Raw genomic sequence first — 20342 nt, 5'->3', positions numbered from 1 at the left:
TAATTAAATTAAGGGAATGAAGGGAGAGGGGCCTTCAGAAAATGCCCAGTGCAAGATGAGCGTTAGAAAATATATGAACCGAAAGGTACGGTTCCGCCTATACTCCGCCTATACTGAAATGGGTAGAATGGACAAAGGGAACAGCTAAACCTTTAAAATCTGAAGGGACTTTTGATTTACAAGTATTGCAAACTTTTCTGCACGATTATGGCCCAGTACTGTGCAGTGAAGGAACATGGAGAATGCACATGGGAAAGCTAAATTGGCAAATCAAACTTGCTTGATGGAGATGTCTAATAAAAGTACTGCCCAAATTTACTGTGTTTAGCCAAAAGACTCTGTAGAGGAGGACCCCCCCCTCTGTAAAGGAGGACCCCCCCCCCCTTATGTGGCTGCCAGTTTGGCTTTAAGGCGTCCCCGCACAAAAGCAAAATAATTAGATTACATGGAGCACACAAAAGATGAGCTGGGAAATATATTAGAGAGCAGAGGTTTAACAGCCCCATATCAACCTACAAAGAGGGATTTGGCTCGTATCCTAGAAAAAGATGATTGGCATAAATCAAAAGGCACATATGCAAAACTAGATCTTTCTGAACTTAAGGCTTTGGCCATAGAAAGAGAGATAGAGTCTGAACTTTTGGAGCAAACCATAATTTCCAAATTGTGTCAGCAAGATGAAGAGAGAAAGAAGGGAGATGCCGCCCTTCTGCCGCTGGCACAGAGCAATCTGTTGCAGTTTATTCTGTCAGAACCCAATTAGTTTTTGAAAGTAATGCTGTTGACAGTAAGTCTCAAATTAAATGGCATGTACCTTTTAGTCCCAAAGATATGAGAGCCATATTAGAGGGATTGGGAGATCCTAGAAAAAATCCAATTGGGTTTGTAAACAAACTTAGCGCTGCACGGGAAGCATATGAGGCTTCTGCTACTGACATTCATCAGCTTCTTATTAAAGCAGTGGGAAGCAACATGTCTGGCTATATACTTAACGAATTTGGTGTAGACGTAAAAAATCTAGGTAAGATGGTTAGTGGATGGGGGTTTGTGAGAAATTGAAGGAAACATTGCCCCAAATATATGGACAAACAAGACATGCTGAATTTATGAATGCTAAGCAAGGAAAAGAGGAAGCATCAGGGGCTTATTGGAGGAGGTTAAGCGATATGGCTGAGGAAGCAGGCATTAAAATAGAGGAAGAGAAGGTGGGAGAAACTGCAAGTCCATCTACACAACTGGTGAAACATAGGTTTCTTGATGGTTTAATACCTCAGTTGAAAGAAAAGTTGTTCACAGCAAGGACTGAGGCAGGCAATATGTCTATTTGAGATGTCCTGCCAATCCTGTTATCCATAGAAAACAGGATTAAGCAAAAAGACAGCAAACCCAAGGTTATGTACACGGGAAAGCAGAGAAGAAGAGCAAGAGGCAAAGGCAATTTCAGAAATCATGGCAATCGGGGACCAATTATATTCTACAATTGTAATGGGGAAGGACGCATTGCCAAATTCTGTCATCTTCCTGACTGTAGACTGGAAAAGAGCTTAGAGGCACCTCATGGTAATCCCAGTTCTCTGCCAAAAGCAGTGGATCAGGCATAGGAAAATGGCATGCCAGTATCAATCATGTTAAATAGGGGAGACAATGGTCCCAGGTAGGGATGAGCTTCGTGTTTGAGTCGAACGTACGTTCGACTCGAACATTGGCTGTTCGTCCGTTCGGCGAAGTCCGAACATTTTGGTCCGTTCGCGCCAAATTCGTGTGGCGCTCACGGCCCACAATGCACTGCGATGGCGCAGTGCATTGCTGGCTCATGATTGGCCAAGCATGCACTGTGACCCCGCATGCTTGGCCAATCGCAGCACCAGCAGCGAGGAGAGCCATGATTGGCCACAGGCAGGATGCCTGTGGCCAATCATAGCTCAGGCTGTGTAGTGCACGCCCCACACTATATAAGGCCGCCAGCGCGGCGGCCTTGTGTAGTGTGTTGGCGTCTGAAGCAGTGGGTGTTCTGTGTACCTTCAACACAGTACACACCGATCGTTTTCGGCCGATTTTCGATCTTGCTGTTGTGTAGTGGTTATTGTCTGCGTGCCCTGACCGCAGTATACACCGCTATATTCACCTCACCTATATAGCTAGTGATCTATCTTTTATAATAGAGCTTGCAGTCAGTAGTGTTAGGAGATGCGTGCTGTCTGCATGCTCTGTACCCAGTACATACCGCTATATCCACCTACATAGCTGTTCTCTATTTGAGCCCACTTGCCATCTGCAGGAGTTATTGGAAGTTGTGTGTGCCTCCAGCACAGCACAGTATACATCTGTATATACCCCTTTATCTCTGGTGTTCTATAATAAAGGCATCTGCAGGAGTTAGTGGGTGTTGTGTGCCTCTAGCACAATATACACTACCCAACTGCTTTTTTACCCAACTCCCTTCAGGCCATTACCATGTCTGGAAGGCCAGCAAGGAGAGGCAGACAGGCGCGAGCCGATAAAAGAGGGCAAGCAGGCTCTGTGTCTAGAGACAACAGTGCTGGTCGTGGACACGGTGCATTGTCATCAGCACGTGGCCATGGGACACGCTTGTCCTTCTTTTCGGCAGCTGGACATGTTGAACCGCAACATGCCAACGACTTGGTAGAGTGGATGACCAAGCCCTCTTCATCCTCCTCATCCTCTCTCACCCAGTCTCAGGGTACTAGCAAAGCAGCTGCCAACGCATCGTCTTCCCTCCTCTCAATGTCATCATCAGTGACTCCTTCCCTAGACCCACCACGTCCTCCTGAGGAGTCTCCTAAACTCTTTGAGCACAGTGTTGGGTACATGCTCCAGGAGGATGCCCAGTGTTTTGTGGGCTCTGATGATGACACTCAGCTAGAGGAAGGCAGTAGCGTGAGCGCAGAGAGAGGGGATGCTCAAGAAGGACAGCAATCTGGCAGTCATGTTCCACAAGCTGCAGCATACTGCCAGGTTTGCTACAGCGATGAAGAGGGAGGGGATGATGAGGGCACTGACTCCACGTGGGTGCCTGGAAGGAGGGAGGAGGAGGAGGAGGCACATGTCCAACGAGGCAGGATGCCCTCCGGGGGCCAGCTTAGGGGCAGCACACCGACTGAATCACACCGCAGAGCTCCGCCTGTGCAGAGCGCTGCCTCTGCGCGTTATTCTAAAAGTTCTTTGGTGTGGGCCTTTTTTGAGACGAGTGCATCAGATCGCACCGCTGCTATTTGCAACATATGTCTCAAGCGTATCTCACGTGGCCAAAACATCAGCCGTTTGGGCACCACATGCTTGACCAGACATATGTTGACCTCTCCTTGCTCCTCATCAGCTGGCATCTCCAACCCCACTAGACCTTCAGTCCTCTCTGAAACCTGCTCTGAGAGGAATGAAGGTGTAGAATTAGGTGTGTCACAGCCAAGTGCTTCCGGGAACTCTGCTAGCGGTACACCCACGTCCGATTATAGCAGGCAAATGTCCCTGCCCCAGCTGCTGGACCGGCGGAAGAAGTTCACTCCCAGCCATCCACATGCCCAGCGGTTGAATGCTAGCTTGGCTAAATTGCTAGCACTTCAACTGCTGCATTTTCAGTTGGTAGACTCGGCCCCCTTCCGTGAGTTTGTACAATGTGCGGTTCCTCAGTGGCAGGTCCCCAAACGCCACTTTTTCTCACGGAAGGCGATTCCGGCTCTCTACCGGCATGTGGAAGGCAATGTCCTTGCCTCGCTGGACAGGGCGGTCAGCGGTAAGGTGCATATTACCGCTGACTCATGGTCCAGCAGGCATGGACAGGGACGTTACCTGTCTTTCACGGCCCATTGGGTCACTCTTCTGGCAGCTGGGAAGGATGCAGGACAAGGTGCAGTAGTGTTGGAGGTTGTTCCGCCACGAAGCCTCCAAAATGCTACTATTGGTTGTGACACACCTCTCTCCTCCACCCCCTCCTCTTCTTCTTCCTTCATGGCCTCTTCCAGTGCTCTGTCCTCAGAACCAGCGGTGCTTCGTAGGCGTTCCAGGGGCTACGCAAGTACGCAGGCAAAACGATGCCATGCCGTGCTTGCGCTGGTTTGTTTGGGGGACAGGAGCCACACTGGGGTGGATGTTTTGTCAGCTCTGCAGGGTCAGGCCGAGAGGTGGTTGACGCCACGCCAGCTTAAGCCAGGAATGGTGGTTTGTGACAATGGCACCAACCTCCTCTCCGCCCTCCGACAGGGACAACTGACCCATGTGCCCTGTGTAGCTCACGTCCTTAACCTGGTGGTGCAGCGGTTCTTGGGCAGGTACCCCGGCTTACAGGATGTCCTGAAGCAGGCCAGGAAAGTCTGTGTGCATTTCCGCCGATCATTTAATGCCTGTGCTCGGCTGGCTGAGCTCCAAAAGGAGTTGAACCTGCCCAAGAACCGCCTTATATGTGACATGCCCACCAGATGGAACTCAACATTGGCCATGCTGCAGCGGCTGCACACGCAGCAGAGGGCCATCAATGAGTACCTGTGCGACTACGGCACCAGGACAGGGTCAGGGGAGCTCGGTTTTTTCTCACCACGCCAGTGGGGCATGATCAGGGATGCATGCACTGTCCTGTCACCGTTTGAGGAGGCCACAAGGATGGTGAGCAGTGACAGTGCATGCATCAGTGACACTGTACCCCTTGTCCACCTCTTGGAGCATACGCTGCGTGGAATAATGGACAGAGCACTTGAGGCAGAACAGAGGCAGGAAGAGGAGGACCTCCTTGCCTCTCAAGGCCCCCTTTATCCAGACAGTGTTCCTGCTGTGCCACCCATCACACAGGAAGAGGATGAGGAGGAGGAAGAGGAGGAGGAGGATCATTGTATCAGCATGGAGGTGGAGGCTGGCACTCAGCATCAGCATCAGCAGCAGCAGTCTTGTAGGGATGATTTACAGTCCCAAGAAACACGTGGACTTGTACGTGGCTGGGAGGAGGTAGCTGCGGATCATGTTGTCCTTAGTGACCCAGAGGACTCCGGACCGAATGCCTCAGCTAACCTACGCTGCATGGCCTCCCTGATCCTGCAAAGCCTGCGGAAGGATCCTCGTATTCTTCGGATCAAGGAGAGGGACCATTACTGGCTGGCCACTCTCCTTGATCCACGGTACAAGGGTAAGGTTGCCGACCTTATCTTGCCATCGCAGAGGGAGCAGAGGATGAGACATCTCCGGGAGGCCTTGCAGAAAGGTCTGTGCAACGCGTTCCCAGAGACTGGGAGGTTACAAACTCCTGGTCCTGGACAACGTGTTGCTGAGGCATCGGTCAGAAGGAGCGGTGGAGAAGGTGGCCGTCTGACTGATGCTTTCAGACAATTTTTTAGTCCGCAGCCCCAAGGTATGATCGGTTCCAGCAACCATCGCCAGCGTCTGATTTACATGGTGCAGGAATACCTAGGGGCAAGGTCAGACTTGGACACCTTTCCCACCGAAAATCCTCTGGCTTACTGGGTCTTGAGGATGGATCACTGGCCAGAGCTTGCACAGTATGCAATTAAGCTACTGGCCTGTCCTGCATCCAGCGTTCTTTCGGAACGCACCTTCAGTGCTGCTGGTGGCTTTGTTACCGATCACAGGGTGCGCCTGTCCACCGAATCAGTTGATCGACTGACCTTCATCAAGATGAATCAGTCTTGGATCACCCACAGCTACCAAGCACCTGAAGCTGATGTAACAGAATAATTTTTTTTGAAATATCACATCCCTTCAAGACTGCCTATGCTGATGCTGAGTGACTGTCCTGTTATGTTGATTGTCTATCCTCTTCCTCCTCCGCTGATATGTTGGAAGAACATTTCTGGTTCTGGTTGATGCCATCAGCCCAATTTTTCCTGCCCCTGTTTAACAGGGGCGTTTAAGTACAATTTTTGATGCAATGCTTTGCAGCAGGGCTAATTCTTACAATCAAACAAGAGTATATGGAAGAGATTGCAGTGTGGTGGCACCAGCAGCAGTGCCTAAGGCCAAATTTTTCTGCCCCTGTTTAACAGGGGCGTTTAAGTACAATTTTTGATGCAATGCTTTGCAGCAGGGCTAATTCCTGCAATAAAACTAGAGTATATGGCAGAGGTTGCAGTGTGGTGGCACCAGCACCAATGCCTAAGGCCCAATTTTTCTGCCCCTGTTTAACAGGGGCGTTTAATTACAATTTTTGATGCAATGCTTTGCAGCAGGGCTAATTCCTGCAATAAAACTAGAGTATATGGCAGAGGTTGCAGTGTGGTGGCACCAGCACCAGTGCCTAAGGCCCAATTTTTCTGCCCCTGTTTAACAGGGGCGTTTAAGTACAATTTTTGATGCAATGCTTTGCAGCAGGGCTAATTCCTGCAATAAAACTAGAGTATATGGAAGAGGTTGCAGTGTGGTGGCACCAGCAGCAGTGCCTAAGGCCAAATTTTTCTGCCCCTGTTTAACAGGGACATGTAATTACAATTCTTGATATAATATTTCACAGGAGGGCCCCTTCCTGTGCCCACCCAGAGTAACGGTGAGGACTTATAGTGTTGTGGCACCAGCACCACAACCACCAAAGGTCAATTTTTCTACCACTGTTCAACAATGGCATGTAATTACAATTCTTGATATAATCGTTCACAGCAGGGCGCTCCAGCGCCCACCAAGAGTCACTTTGAGGGCTTACAATGTTGTGGCAAAACCAACACCTTGTTCCGCCATTTCTGCAGAGCATATAGGGCAGGCCCCTACTTTCAAACATCCAACTTACAAACATCTCCTACTTGCAAACGGAAGGAGACAACAGCAAGTGAGATGAAAAAAGATGGACGACAAAACAAATTATACAGGGGTGATAACCCTTCCCTATGTTTTCCAAAAAGCTTAAAAATAGTTTTTTTGACTGGAGCTACACTTTAAAAATGTACCAGTTGAAAATTACAAACAGATTCAACTTAACACAACAAACCTACACAGTTCCTGTCTTGTTTGCACCGCCTGTATACTGCTGTTCTGAGTATATAGGGCCTGGGGGCCACACGCATTTCCTTTTTTTAATATGGGTACAGGGTTCCCCTTAATATGCGTACAAGACCCAAATAGGCTGGTAATGGGCAGGGAGGGCTACCCATGCCATTTTTCTCAATGATTTTCAACCATTTGCAGGAACCAGATATAACATTAAAACCGCAAGCAGTTTTAAATGGTGTTATTTCCGTTTAATGTCATTTTGTGCAGGGACTGTTCTAAACACGGGAAACACGTGGCACTTCACAGGCATACTACAGACACCCCCCAGGCACCATATTTAAAGGAATATTTCACTTTTTTTTTTCACTTTAATCGTCATTAAAATCAGTGCTCCCGCCAAAACGGCCATTTTTTAAAACATTTTAGGCATTGACCCATGTCCCCAAACCCTTTTTAGGACAGTATCTTGCATATTAGCCGTTAAAATTAGCACTTTTCATTTCGAACGTTCGAGTCCCATAGACTTCAATGGGGTTTTTAACGTTCGTACGAATTTGGGGTCCGTTCGAAAGTTCTGGTGCGAACCGAACCGGGGGGTGTTCGGCTCATCCCTAGTCCCAGGGCCAGAGTAAAAGTATTTTTACAAGAACTCCCCTATCCTGGAGGAGAAACAGAATGAACCTGTTTAATAGATACTGGTGCAAGTCAAAGTGTTTTTAATATAGAGGACTTACTTCCAGAATTATTATCTACAAATGTTATCTCTGGTGTTAGTGGTGTTAGCCTAACCGGGACCTCTACTGATTTGGTTATGTCCAAGCCACTTAAACTCAGGCTAGGACAGCAAACAGAATATTAATCTCCCTTGTTTGAATTTGTTTAAATCTATCAACATTTTTACCAAATATTTTTTCGGATTTTTGTTTGGGCAATATATATTGGATAATGTATATTTTTCATTATTTAACTTTCCCACCAGGAAAAGAAACCATCCTTCCAGATCTACCTTTCTACTTTCTATTTCAAACCTTATTTCTTTTCCTATGCCTATCGCCACTCCCTTTACCCCTTTAATGGGGCTTCCCCGTAGAACCAAGTAGGTAACGCTCTTGAACGTATTTTGATATTTTAGACCCCGTACATTATACGACACAAGTAGGACACTATTCTTCTCATCCATTTCCTTTCAATTCCCCGAGGTCCAGGTCGGGTCCCCACCTCCGCGACACGCGGGGGATTCACAACTTTTGTATTTGGCCCAGTTGTATTTTTTTCCTCTTTCTCTTTCCCCTTTTTTCTTCCTTTTCTCTTCTATTTTCCTTCCTTTTTCTTCGTAAGAGAGCACTGGAACCCCCCCCCCCTCCCCAACTCCTCTCCCCTCCCCGACTCCCTCCCTCTCGCTATTCGTTGATGATGTTTTGACCCTATGGTCTCGGAAGCAAACAACATTTTTCATTGCCTCCCCCTTCTTTTAAGGTGGAAATCCAGTTGATGCTCAGGGCTTCCTTCTCCTTTTTTTTATCAGGAGCGAGGTCCTTAGCACGCACCTAGGGCCATTTCCTCCCCCCCCCTCCCCACCACCCCTATATTTGCTTATCTTTTCTCATCGGTCGATCTCACTCTCCCACCCACTGCCCCCTCCACTTCTCCCCCCCCCCCCCCCCCCCCGGGATTGGGATTCCTAGTTTCCTACAAAAATCTGGAATTTCTTCCACAAATCTCAATCTGGTGCTGACCCCATTTCTTTTTTTTTTTTTTATCAATTGTGTTTTTATTGAAAAGATTTTCAGAGAAAATATACACAGGGAAGTGCAACAACAATTAATTGTCAGTGTCAACAATGTTACAAAAAAAAGGCCAAAGAGCAAGAAAAAAGAAATAAATACACACACAGAAAAATAAAAATCATAATGGTCAGGCAATATCTAGTCATAGGCACAATTAAAGCAGCAAGTCACCCAGCAATAGGGGGGACGGGGGGGAAGCGTCAGGAGGGGGGGGGAGGAGGTAGGGAAGGATCCAGTGGGCGGGTATGCCAGGTACATGAGTGCCTGCAAAGAAAGCAGAGCCAGCCACCGGATCTGGGGTACGCTCAGTTCCTGGGGGAGCCTATACCAGACTGAGGCAACCTCGGGGAAAGACATGTACAGGTGGAGGGTTAAGGGAAAATATCAAGGGATCTCGAACGGTCCATAGGTAGGGGGGTAACGGGACTGCTCTCCCGTACTTCCGCTCATGAGGGTCAGCAATTGTAGGGGGAGGCTGTAGGAAGTCCTGGATTAAGCTGGGAGTGGTCCCATAAGTCCCAAACTCGGAAGAACCTAGGTAATGTGTCCTGAATAATAGCGGTAAGGTGCTCCATTCTATGGATCTGTTCCAGAATTTGTAGTACCTGTGGGAGCGTTGGCGGAGACTGCGATAACCATCTGACTGGTATGGCCCATCTCGCTGCCAGTAGAATAAACCCTAAGAGTTTCTGGACATTTGCAGGGAGGCCAGGAAAGGGTAAGCCTAACAGAAAGTGAATTGGGGTTAGAGGGAGAGTAGTGTCGGAGAGGTCTTGCAAATACGCATGGATAGAGGACCAAAAAGGTCGGATGACAGAACATTCCCAGAAAATGTGAAAAAGAGATCCGGTAGTTTTCCGACATCTCCAGCAGAGTGGGGAAACCCCGGGATCGTATTTATGTAGGATCTGTGGGGTCCTATACCAAAACATTAGAATTTTATAGATGGTCTCTCTTTGTTCAACACACCGAGACGATTTAGAGGCAGTCTCCCAAATTTTCAGCCATTGGGGGGTGGTAATGGTCTGGCCAAGAAGTCGAGACCTTTTGTGCATATAGAGGTGACCTGGGCCTGAAAGAGAGGGAGAGGCCTGTAAGTATTTGTAAATCTCAGAGATAAGTCGCGTTTGGTATGGACCTTGGGAGCAAAGAAGTTCCAAAAGGGGTAGGGTTGTTCAGGGTAAGGGTGGGGTTTTTGGAGCTAAAGTAGTGTCTGATTTGAAGATAGGAGTAAAATAGACCCTTGGGGACCTGAAATTTACGTTGGATGTCAGTGAAGGATAAAAGCGTATGTGTAAGTGGGTGTACCAAGTTACGAAGCTGGAAGACACCCGCACGTGTCCAAAGGAGCATGCGCGAGTACGACAGGCTGTCCGGAATGTCAGGATTAAACAATACGTTTAGTAATGGCGAGCATGGAGAGGTCAGGGGGAAACGCTGGGCACATTTTTTCCATATAGAAAGAGTAAAGAGCATGGGGCGCAGACAAAGGTTCTTAAGCTGATGTATGGAAGTTTCAAGTTCTGCCCAAATCATCGAGCAGGGCTGAACCGGGGTAGTAATGCTCATTTCTATGTCAGACCATACACTGGACGACATTCTATGTGACCATACTATGACCGGTTTCAAATGTGTAGCAAAATAATATTTAAGGAGGTCCGGAGCCCCCAATCCACCCCTAGCTCTGGGAGAGAGCACTACAGAACTAGCTATCCTATGAGCCTTATAGCGCCAAATAAAATTAAGGAAGGACCTCTGAGTCGCTTTGAGTTGGGACATGGGAACGGGGATCGGTAACGTTTCAAATAGGTATAAAAGTCGTGGCATAATAGACATCTTCAAGACATTGATGCGACCCAAGAGAGAAATGGGATACGAGTCCCATTGTCGCAAGAGTCGGTCAATGTCCCGAAAGAGTGGTGGGAAATTAGCTTGATAAAAGCTAGAGTAGGAAGAGGTAAGGTTGACCCCTAGGTATTTGAGGGAATCTGTACACCAATGATAAGTGTAGTTGCGCTGCAAAGGGACAAGGTCTGCGGGGGGAATAAGGATAGGTAAAGCTTCTGTCTTGTTGGTGTTGATTTTATATCCAGAGATTGAGCCAAATTGGTGCAGGAGAGCATGGAGAGAGGGAAGGGAGGTATGGGGTCTGGTCAAGGTCAGCAGAATATCGTCAGCATATAGAGACAATTTATACTCTGTGTGGTGTAGTTGCACCCCTCGAATATCAGGATGACTACGAATAGCAACTGCCAGAGGTTCCAAACAGAGAATAAAGAGCAAGGGGGACAGCGGACAGCCTTGCCTAGTGCCATTACTAAGGGAGAAGGATGGTGATAAGTAGGAGGATAGTTGGACTTGCGAAGAGGGTCTGGAATATAGTGCCCTCAGGGCAGCGATAAAGGGACCTGCAATGCCAAAGTGAGAGAGCGTGGCAAACATAAATGGCCAGCTGAGTCTATCAAACGCCTTTTGAGCGTCAAGGCTTAGTATTAGAACCGGGCATTTCGTTTTATTTAGTAAATAAATCAAATCTACAGTACGTCTTGTATTGTCCCCTGCATGTCTAGCCATTACAAAACCTACTTGGTCCTTGTGGATGAGCTGCGGTATTAAACGGGATAGCCTTTTTGCCAAGATTTTGGTGAAAATTTTGTAATCGGAGTTTAGCAGCGCAATAGGCCTGTAATTATCCGAGAGGGAGGGGTCGTTACCCAGCTTCGGGATCACAGATACGTGGGCATGGAGAAACTGGGGGTTAGGAATGGTGCCTTTCAGTAAGGAAGAGAATAGGGAAAGTAGGTGTGGACTCAAAAACGGAAGAAAAGTTTTGTAGTAGGAATAAGGCAGGGCCAGGGGCTTTTTGGGTGGGAAGACTCTCCACTACCTCGGCTAATTCCTCAGGGGAGATAGCTGAGTTCAGGGACGGGAGACGGTCAGGAGAAAGCTTGGGGAGGGGCAATGATTCCACGAAGGAGTTAAATTTCTCCTGGGTGAAAGTGTATTGATCGTCAGTGAGTAAACAGTTATACAGCTTATGGTAGAAGTTGCCAAATATTTTGGACATTGTGAGAGGGCAGTAAGAGAGGGAACCGTCAGGTTGTTTAAGGGAATCAGGATAGGCTTGGAAAGGTCTAGGTTTAAGTTTGTTTACTAGTATCTTGTGTGGCTTGTTAGAGTATTCGTAAAATTTCTGTTTAGACCATAGGAGGGATTTATCTATTTTCTCCATATCAAGTGATCTAAGGTGGTTGCGTAAGTAGACAACAGTCCTAAGCCCTGACACCGTGGGAGAAGAGCACAGACGGTCTTCGGCCTTGCGAAGCCTGAGAAGAGCCGAGGCTCGTTGGTGTGAGGCGTATTTTTTGAGTCGGGAGCTTATTGCAATACAATGCCCCCTGAATACAGGTTTATGTGCCTCCCACAAAGTCGAGGGCTCGGAGACAGTGCCAGTGTTTAGCTCAAAATACTCAGTAAGGCAGGCGGTCAGTTGAGCCTTAGTCTCAGGGTTACGTAAGAGAGTCTCATTGAGCCGCCAATGACAGGTGCGGGAGAAGGCCGAGGATAGGGAGAGTTCTAAATGGACAGAGGAATGATCCGACCAGGGGACAGGATTAATTTCCGAGGATACTGCAGCCGTCAAGAGGGGTGTGGAGATAAAAAAATGGTCCAATCTAGAGAAGAGTTTATGAGGGTGGGAGTAGAAAGTATAGTGTTTCTGAGCAGGGTGTTTAATCCTCCATATGTCTAATAGATTTCGGGCTCTGATAAGTCTGCGGAACAATTTGGAGAGGGAGTCAACCTTGGAGGGAGTCTTAGAGGGGAACAAAACTTGTTTGTCTTTACCAGGGGACATGACCATATTAAAATATCCACCAATCACCGTAAAAGGGTGTGCGTATTTATCTAACCTGTCAAAAACAGCATTGAGAAAGCGAACCTGACCAGAGTTGGGAGCATATATATTCAGGATCCTGATAGGTTGAGACTGAAATGTGCAATCCAGAATAATAAATCTGCCCTGGGGGTCCAAATAAGAAGATTGAATTCGCAACGGGCAGGAGCGGCCAATCAGGATCGCCACGCCCGCCTTGCCAGACGGATCCGAAGCCAGAAAAGAGGTCGGAAATGCTTTGCTGGCAAATTTAAGGGAGCCCCCAGAACGGAAGTGTGTTTCCTGGATCAGTATCACGTCAGCCCTGGAAGCTTTAAACTCCTTCAGAGCCAACCACCTCTTCTGAACAGAGTTTAAACCTTTCACATTACAGGTAAAAAATTTCAGAGACATAGCAAAAGAGACTGGTGAAAAAGCATAGAAAAAAGCATAAAACAATCAGTGGATATTGAGTCCCAGGCAGTAGGGGGTAAGAAGCAAGGGGAGAAAAGGAAACAAAGGAAGAAAAAGAGAGAGAGCCTAAAACTTTGAGAAACAGTGGCATGACAGTAATATTGACAATGACATTTATCTAGAAAATTGTGGCTGTCGGTCACCAAGGAAAACAAAGCCTGACTAAAAAGGACTTCCCAAGAAAACTGAATGTAACAGTGAGCGGCGTCACAAGGATAAGTGAAGCACCGGTAAAAAGCTGTAGACAAAAACCAAAAAAGTTAAAAAGAAAAACAAAAACAGCTTACAGGGAGACTGCATAGACAGCGACAACAAAAAAGAACAAAAAAAAAGAAAAACCAAAAATAGAAATGACATCCGAAGAGAAACCTGGAAAAAAAAACAACCTCCAGGAATCCCAGGTCTGAGCCCGGGACCAAAGCGAGGGTCACGAAGACCACCTAGTACGGGGGAGGGGAGCCCAGAGGCCGCCCCCTGCCTTCCATAGCTGGAAGAAAGAAAAAAAACTGACTTAGCCAGCCTTCAAAAAAAAGAGCTCAGCAACTGTGTAAGAAAATGCGAAAAAAAAAGAGATAGTACAACAGTCAAAAAACAATATACCAGAGCTGTAAACAGTAAAGAAAAAAAAGCAATGAACAGTGAACAGTGAACAATGCACCCCGTGGGCATCGGGGGATAGGTATGGGGAATCCACCATGGTAGAACGGTAAGAAACTGCACCATGGAAAGTCCAACAAGGCCCCATCAGAGGGGGTAAATAAGCTCAATTGCGTTCCAATGCAGTGTTCCTCAAGTCGGGGGTCTGAAGGACCGTCTCCTGTGAGGGGTGAGGTTGGATCTCGAAGGCTTTGATCAAACTGGAGTCCAAATCCGGGCAGGGAGTGCGGATGGCCGAGGTGTAGAGGGAAGCTTAGCAGGTTCTTCATCTGGGAGAGGAGGGGGGCCAAGGCTACGCAGGAAGGCGTCGCTTTCATGTAGATCACGAAGAGAGAATTGGGTGCCTTCTCGGGTCACCGAGAGGCGGAAGGGAAAACCCCATCTGTACGGAACCTTGTGGGCCTGGAGATGCAGCGTCAGTGGACGGAGGTTCCTTCGTCTCGCCAAGGTGATGGGCGAGAGATCATTAAATATTTGAATTTTGGTTCCTTTAAAGTCCAGCCTGGATTGATTACGAGTGGCAAGTGTAAGTGCTTTCTTACTGTCAAAGTAGTGGAACCGAACCACCATGTCCCTTGGGTTTGCACCTGCAGGGGGTTTAGGCGCCGGTGATCTATGAGCCCTGTCTAAACGCCAATCAATATCCGGTACTTGGGGGGCCACCACATTAAACAAGCTCAAAAGGTAGGGGCGGAGATCCCTGTCCTCCACCACTTCAGGGATGCCTCTGATCCGCAGGTTCTGTCTACATTCACGATTTTCGAGGTCTTCTTGTTGTGTTTGGAGTTGAGAAACAGAGTGTTTAACAGCGGCATTATCTTCCTCTAACACTTGAACATATTGGACCAGTTCATCAAATTTAGTCTCTAATGTGTCCGTTGGGCCGCCCAATTGGTCAATCTCACCCCTCAGCTCCTTGGCAAGCTTCCCAACTTCCTGAGTTATGGAGTGAGTGATAGCTTTGAGCAGGGATTGGAGCTTAGCGTCTAAAACAGCTGCCATCAGCAAAGTGGGTGAACCCTGGTCTAGGTTGGGTGAAAGAGCGTCCGGGACGTTCAAATCCGGTTCCTGGCGAACGTGAGGGTCTGATGTAGGGTCACCCTCTAGTTGGGAGGAGGGGGTGGGTTTGTGGAGATAACGGTCCATGGTGCATGAAGCTTGGGGGGGGAGAAGTGCAGAAGCGTAGGACTTTCTTTGGTCCCCTATTTTCCCCACGGGGTGCACGACTTGGCTGAGTGGGTGAGGATGCGACTCCCGGATTTAGTAAAGCTGCAAAATGTTGAAAAGGAGTCTTAGGAAGGCGGGGGTGAGGACATGGCCCCAAAATCACATGGTTGTCATAGCAGAGGGATTTTCACATGTTCTGGCAGTCAATAGGCCTGGTCAGGTTGGCCCAGGAGTGAGAGGGGGGGCAGAAGAAGCACAGGAGGACTGGGGGGGGAGCAAAACAGTCAGCCCAGGTGGAAATGGGGGGAGGCAGGGGCATAGGGAGGGATGGAGGGGGGGGATGGATGCAGGAGAGTACCTGTTGAGGAGGCAGGAGCACTGCGCTGCGTTCCGATGGGTCCAGGCAGGGGCCAGGCGCAGTGGAGGAGAGCAGTCCGGAATCCCCCAGGGTCCTCTGACAGGTTTCTCCACAGATGGGGGGCGATGGTGGATGTAGCCCACTACAATAGTGGCCACCAGTACCTACGCCGGGTGAATGGGCTGTACAGGCCTGAGGCCTAAAGATGGCGGCCGGCCTTGTGTGAGAGGGGCTCCGCAGTAGGCCGCAGCACGGCCGGATCGTCCGGGGGGTGGTTCAGGCTACCTCCTCTGGTCGGCCGGTCCCCAGATGTCTGTGGAGAAGCCTCAGCCGCGTTGTAGGACACCGGGGGTATCGCAGAGGTCCAGAGGCGAAGCAGGCCCCAAGATGGCGGCGGTGGTCCGGCGGGAAGAGGTAGGCCGCGAGCCTGAACAGGGCTTGAGCGGCCAGCGAAATGAACAAGAAACCCCCCGGGATGGTGCGGGAGGGTTCCGGCACTCAGCGGGGGAGTCCAGGGCTCTCTCCCCGCTCGGATCGTCCCGATGGCGGCAGATTAGGCGGCGGCTGTGTCGGAGCTCTGGCACAGCACGTCCGCTCCCATCAACTTCCGGTCACGCCCCCCGCTGACCCCATTTCTTATTACATTTAAGCTAGCTGGCTGGGAGCCACCAAGTGTATTGTATTTCTTGCTCCTGAAGAATTTTTAATAAAGGTTTAAGTGTCTTTCTTCTTTTTAGGCTGGGTTCACACTGCTGCGGGTGGGAGATCCGGATGTGATTCGCACCGCACTGCAGTGCAAATCACATCCGATCTGTCTGTGCGATGCGAGTTCAGCCATACAGATAGTATGGCTGAATTCGCATCGCACCCGCCGCAAACTCGCACAGGACCCTTTTTTTGGTCCGCAGCAGAATCGGATCGCATGGGTGTTCACGCCATGCGATCCGATTCCTGTGCGAGTGTGCAGATCGCACTGCGATATGCGGACTGGTCTGGGGGTGTCATTAAGATTTCATTGACACTCCCAGCAGTCCGCATAGGGCAGTGTGAACTGCCGGCGGGAGGCATGCGATGCGGGAAAACGCCGCGGATTTGCGGCGTTCCCGCATCGCTATGGTGTGAACCTAGCCTTAAAGTCTCTTGTGTTAAATCTTGGAAAAATTGTATGTCGTTTCCTTCAAATTTTTCCAGATTGCTATCTTCCCATTTTTTAAAACATACAATTATATCCCTAGGTTTTTCCTTTGGAAGTCTGTGTGGTTTTCTTCTATAGATTTCTATTTTATTAGCCTGAGCTTTATCCAACAGTGGGTTTAATAAATTTGTTATCGTTTCCACTAAGTTAACCTCCTATACTGATTCTGGTAACCCACGTACTCTCAGATTTTTTTCCGTTCTTTATTCTCTCGTTCTTCCATTTTATATTTTTGTTCCTGTTGTCCCATTTTTATTAACGTTAGCTCCCCTCTCAGCTCATCAATTAATTTTGAATGGGCAAGTATCATGGTTTCACCTTCTTCTATTCTTAAAAAAAAATAGAAGAACATAGCTAGCGGGACTTTTCCATGAAGCACACGGGAGCAATGAAACAGATTGAATAAAAGTAGTTTTTAATTATTCGAATTGTTTATGAAATATTTGTATCAATTGGTTCCATACATTTTACTATATATTAATATTTTTATATTTTTTACACATATACAATTCTTAAAAATTATTATTCCACATTGATTACAATTTCCAACGAGAAGTTGGTACTTCTATTACAAAATACAAACAGTAATTGAGACATGATTTAATACAATAAAATTTATGACTATACAGATGTCACAGAGGAGCCATAAAGAAAAACAAAAAAAAATGAAAATAAAAAAGAAACAAATAGCGAAGAACAAATAAAGAAGGAACGGAGATCAGAGGAATTCATACGTATATACACGCGGTTGTTGTTAGCTCTACGCGTTTCAAGGCCTTATTGCCTATCATCAGGAGCAAAACCGTGGTAGGAATCTATAGAAAAAATATTAAGAGGGGAATGAATAATGTTTTACTATAACAAATTATTAAAAAGGGCCAACCACAGGACAGGGGAAAATACCCCTGAACTTAGTTAGCCCTATTACTTACATGAGGGTCCTTGCAGTGGTGGCACAGACAGTGAGATCCCCAGACCAACCAAACAGGGCCCCGTCCGGGAGCTGAGGGGATGTAGTGCAGCAGGCGGCAACCCAAACTGGACAGCACCTCATGTGAATCGAGATGTGTACTAACGATATGATGGGTGGAAAAACCCCTATGTTGAAGAGCTAAGTGAAAAAACAAAAAGAAAAAAATGCTAAAAAAAAAATAAAAAAAAAAAAATAGTGAAAAATTGGGCAGGGTTGAGAAAACAACAGAGGAAGGGGGAAGGTGATCAGTATGGGGGGTGAAGGTAAGAAAAAAAAAAAACAATTACCAGAGTGACCGCAATTGAGGGCAGGGTGCCTCTGTGCATCTATGGTGACTGATATGGCCGATGTGATCAGTGCTAAGTGTTTGGTGCGAATGAGGAAGGGGCCCATATAAGCACCGCCGCCACCGCAACCACGCCCCCAACGTCACGCGTCAGACCGCTTGGGGGATGGAACAAACCATTCCCCGGTGGGTCAGAAGCCAGTAAACACACTGCCGGTCATGTGGCGTCAAAGGGCCGAACAGCCGGTGTGGCATGCGTGACGTCGACGCGCAGTGAGGAAACCCCCCACCCGCCCAGCGTCAGAGTAGGGCGGGGGGAGGATCCACAGTGCGCGTCGCAGCTCCCGAACGGAACACATGAGGCAAGGTCCAGCGAGAAACACAGCCAGAACCAACACTGCACACATGCAAGCAAAACTAAAACAAAAGGGCTTGAAATAATTAGAAAAGAAAGAAGAAAAAAATCAAAGGTCCAATTTACATTATTAGAAAAAATAAAGAAATTTCATAAAGACGACTATAAGAAAAAAGCGTTTGATAATTATTGTTAGTGCAATCCGTGTGCCTCCATCCCTCATTTTTATTATAAAAGGCAAAGAAAGAAAGAGAGTTAGTTCTATTCTTGTTAACATATATCCAAGATTTTTATGGATGATGTTTGTCATTTCTGTTTTTAATGAATTTTCTAGGGCTGAGAACATCTTTTCCATATCCCCCTTTGTTGGCAACTGGGATGGGTCTGACACTTCTATCAGTCCTTGGGCGCCTTCTCTAGGGTCTTCTAGCCTCTGTTCCATACTCTCTTCCAGGATGGACTGCCCTCTATTCACTCCATTCTTTGACCCCCTTTCTTTTCCTTCCTTTCTTTACTTTCTTTACTTTCTTGCTGCCGCCCTTTCATATTTTGGTGATCACCTTCTACTTGCACCAAATATTTACCCATGGGACCCGGGCTTCTATTGGGTCCCAGGCTCGTCAGCGGCGACTTAGATGTCCTCCCTCCTAGTGTCGTTTTTCCTCACATTATATATATATATATATATATATATATATATATATATATATATATATATATATATAAAAAAAACGAGGGGATGTCCTCTCACGAGACTCCTACATATTCCTTTCTTTCTCTTGATAGGCTCCTTTAGGCTTTCCTTCCTTTCTTCACCCCCTTCTGCTCCTTTAAAAATCTCATCTATTTCTCTCAGTCAGTAAATAGTTAAACTCCAGATTTTGTCAGATTTTATCAACTGCCTTATCTAACAGAAAAAAAAGCATTCTATTCAGTTCTATTCAATTCATGTTAGGTTAGACTTATCTGATCCACGCGGGATGGGGAACTTCTTCTTTTCCTTTTTGCAGGGGACGTTCCGCTCTGCTTGTCCAGGTCCTTTAAATTCTCTATGTGTCTCCAGCTCTCACCCGATCTAATTGGAGATCCAATATGCCTTCAGCCACTGCTGCATTCCACTGGCTCTCCACCAGGGTATCTCTCGGTGACAGTCTGGCATGGTCGGCCTTCTCAGCAGCTCTCTGCGGGCTTCCCTGGGCTTCCTGATCTCCTCCTGCTCACCACCAACTCCTCACCGATCACTTGTGGGGTTTTCCTCCTCTCCTCCTCCTCCTCCTTTGAGCGGTCAGGTCGGAGGTCAGGTCGGACGCTCTCAGATCACCTCGCTGAGCCTCCGCTATCGCACAATCCTGCACAGCTGATCCGGGGGAGGGGTATAGACAGAGAGAGTGTAGGAGGGCGAGACAAACGCTGCTCTGCTAGTCAGTGGTGACGAAAGGGGGGGGGGAGGACCGTCTCTCACGGCGCACGTCCCGGCATCACCTCAGACTCCTCCCTCCATCATGTGACTGGGTGGTGGTCAGAAAACCGCTAGAACCAAAATTTGATGGACCATATTATGTGCTTTTGACAACCGGTTCCACAGTCAAGGGGAAAGGAAAGCCCATCTGGATTCACACCAGTCACTGCAAGAAAATCCTGAAGTGATGATATCCTTTGAAAAAATGATGATGATGTTTCTTTTCTTTTTGCTGTTTGTGAGAACTGAGACATGGAAAAATAACCCTTTCATCCAAATGTTAAAATTGTATGCAACCCACAGCAACGCTAGTGACTGCTGGGTGTGTTCTCACTTACATTCCCAAACAGGAACAATACCCATGATAGCAATGCCTCTCAAATTCACTGATCTAAACAGGACCAGAATAAATTGCTCATACATAGTCTGCACAGTTAATGAGCACAGATCAGTAAGTTTGATGGTTTCAAAACAGATAGACACGCCACAGATTTGTATAAATGTTACATGTCCGTTTAACACTAAATGTACAAAGTTGGGCAATTCAGATTGCACCAGAGCAAAGATTACAATTTATGGAGGAAACTATGGTAAATATTATTATATCCCAGATCCAGAAATAAATATAACCATTTATAGGACAAATTGCTCACAGTTCCCAATATGTGAAAATATCGGCTACCTGAGATTCCATGTTATTGCTTCCAGTTTTTTAGGAGCAGGCATTCCATCCATATGTAGAGGGTTATATTATATATGTGGAAATAAAGCTTACGCCTGGCTTCCTACTAATGTTACAGGTACATGTTATATTGGGA

This window comes from Lithobates pipiens, unplaced genomic scaffold, assembly GCF_037356315.1.
Source record: "Lithobates pipiens isolate NorthernLeopardFrog02 unplaced genomic scaffold, aLitPip1_a1.2 Scaffold_10, whole genome shotgun sequence".
In the NCBI taxonomy this organism is placed as follows: Eukaryota; Metazoa; Chordata; class Amphibia; order Anura; family Ranidae; genus Lithobates; species Lithobates pipiens.
The sequence above is the reverse complement of the archived record's forward strand: the minus strand, read 5'-3'. Positions refer to the sequence as shown.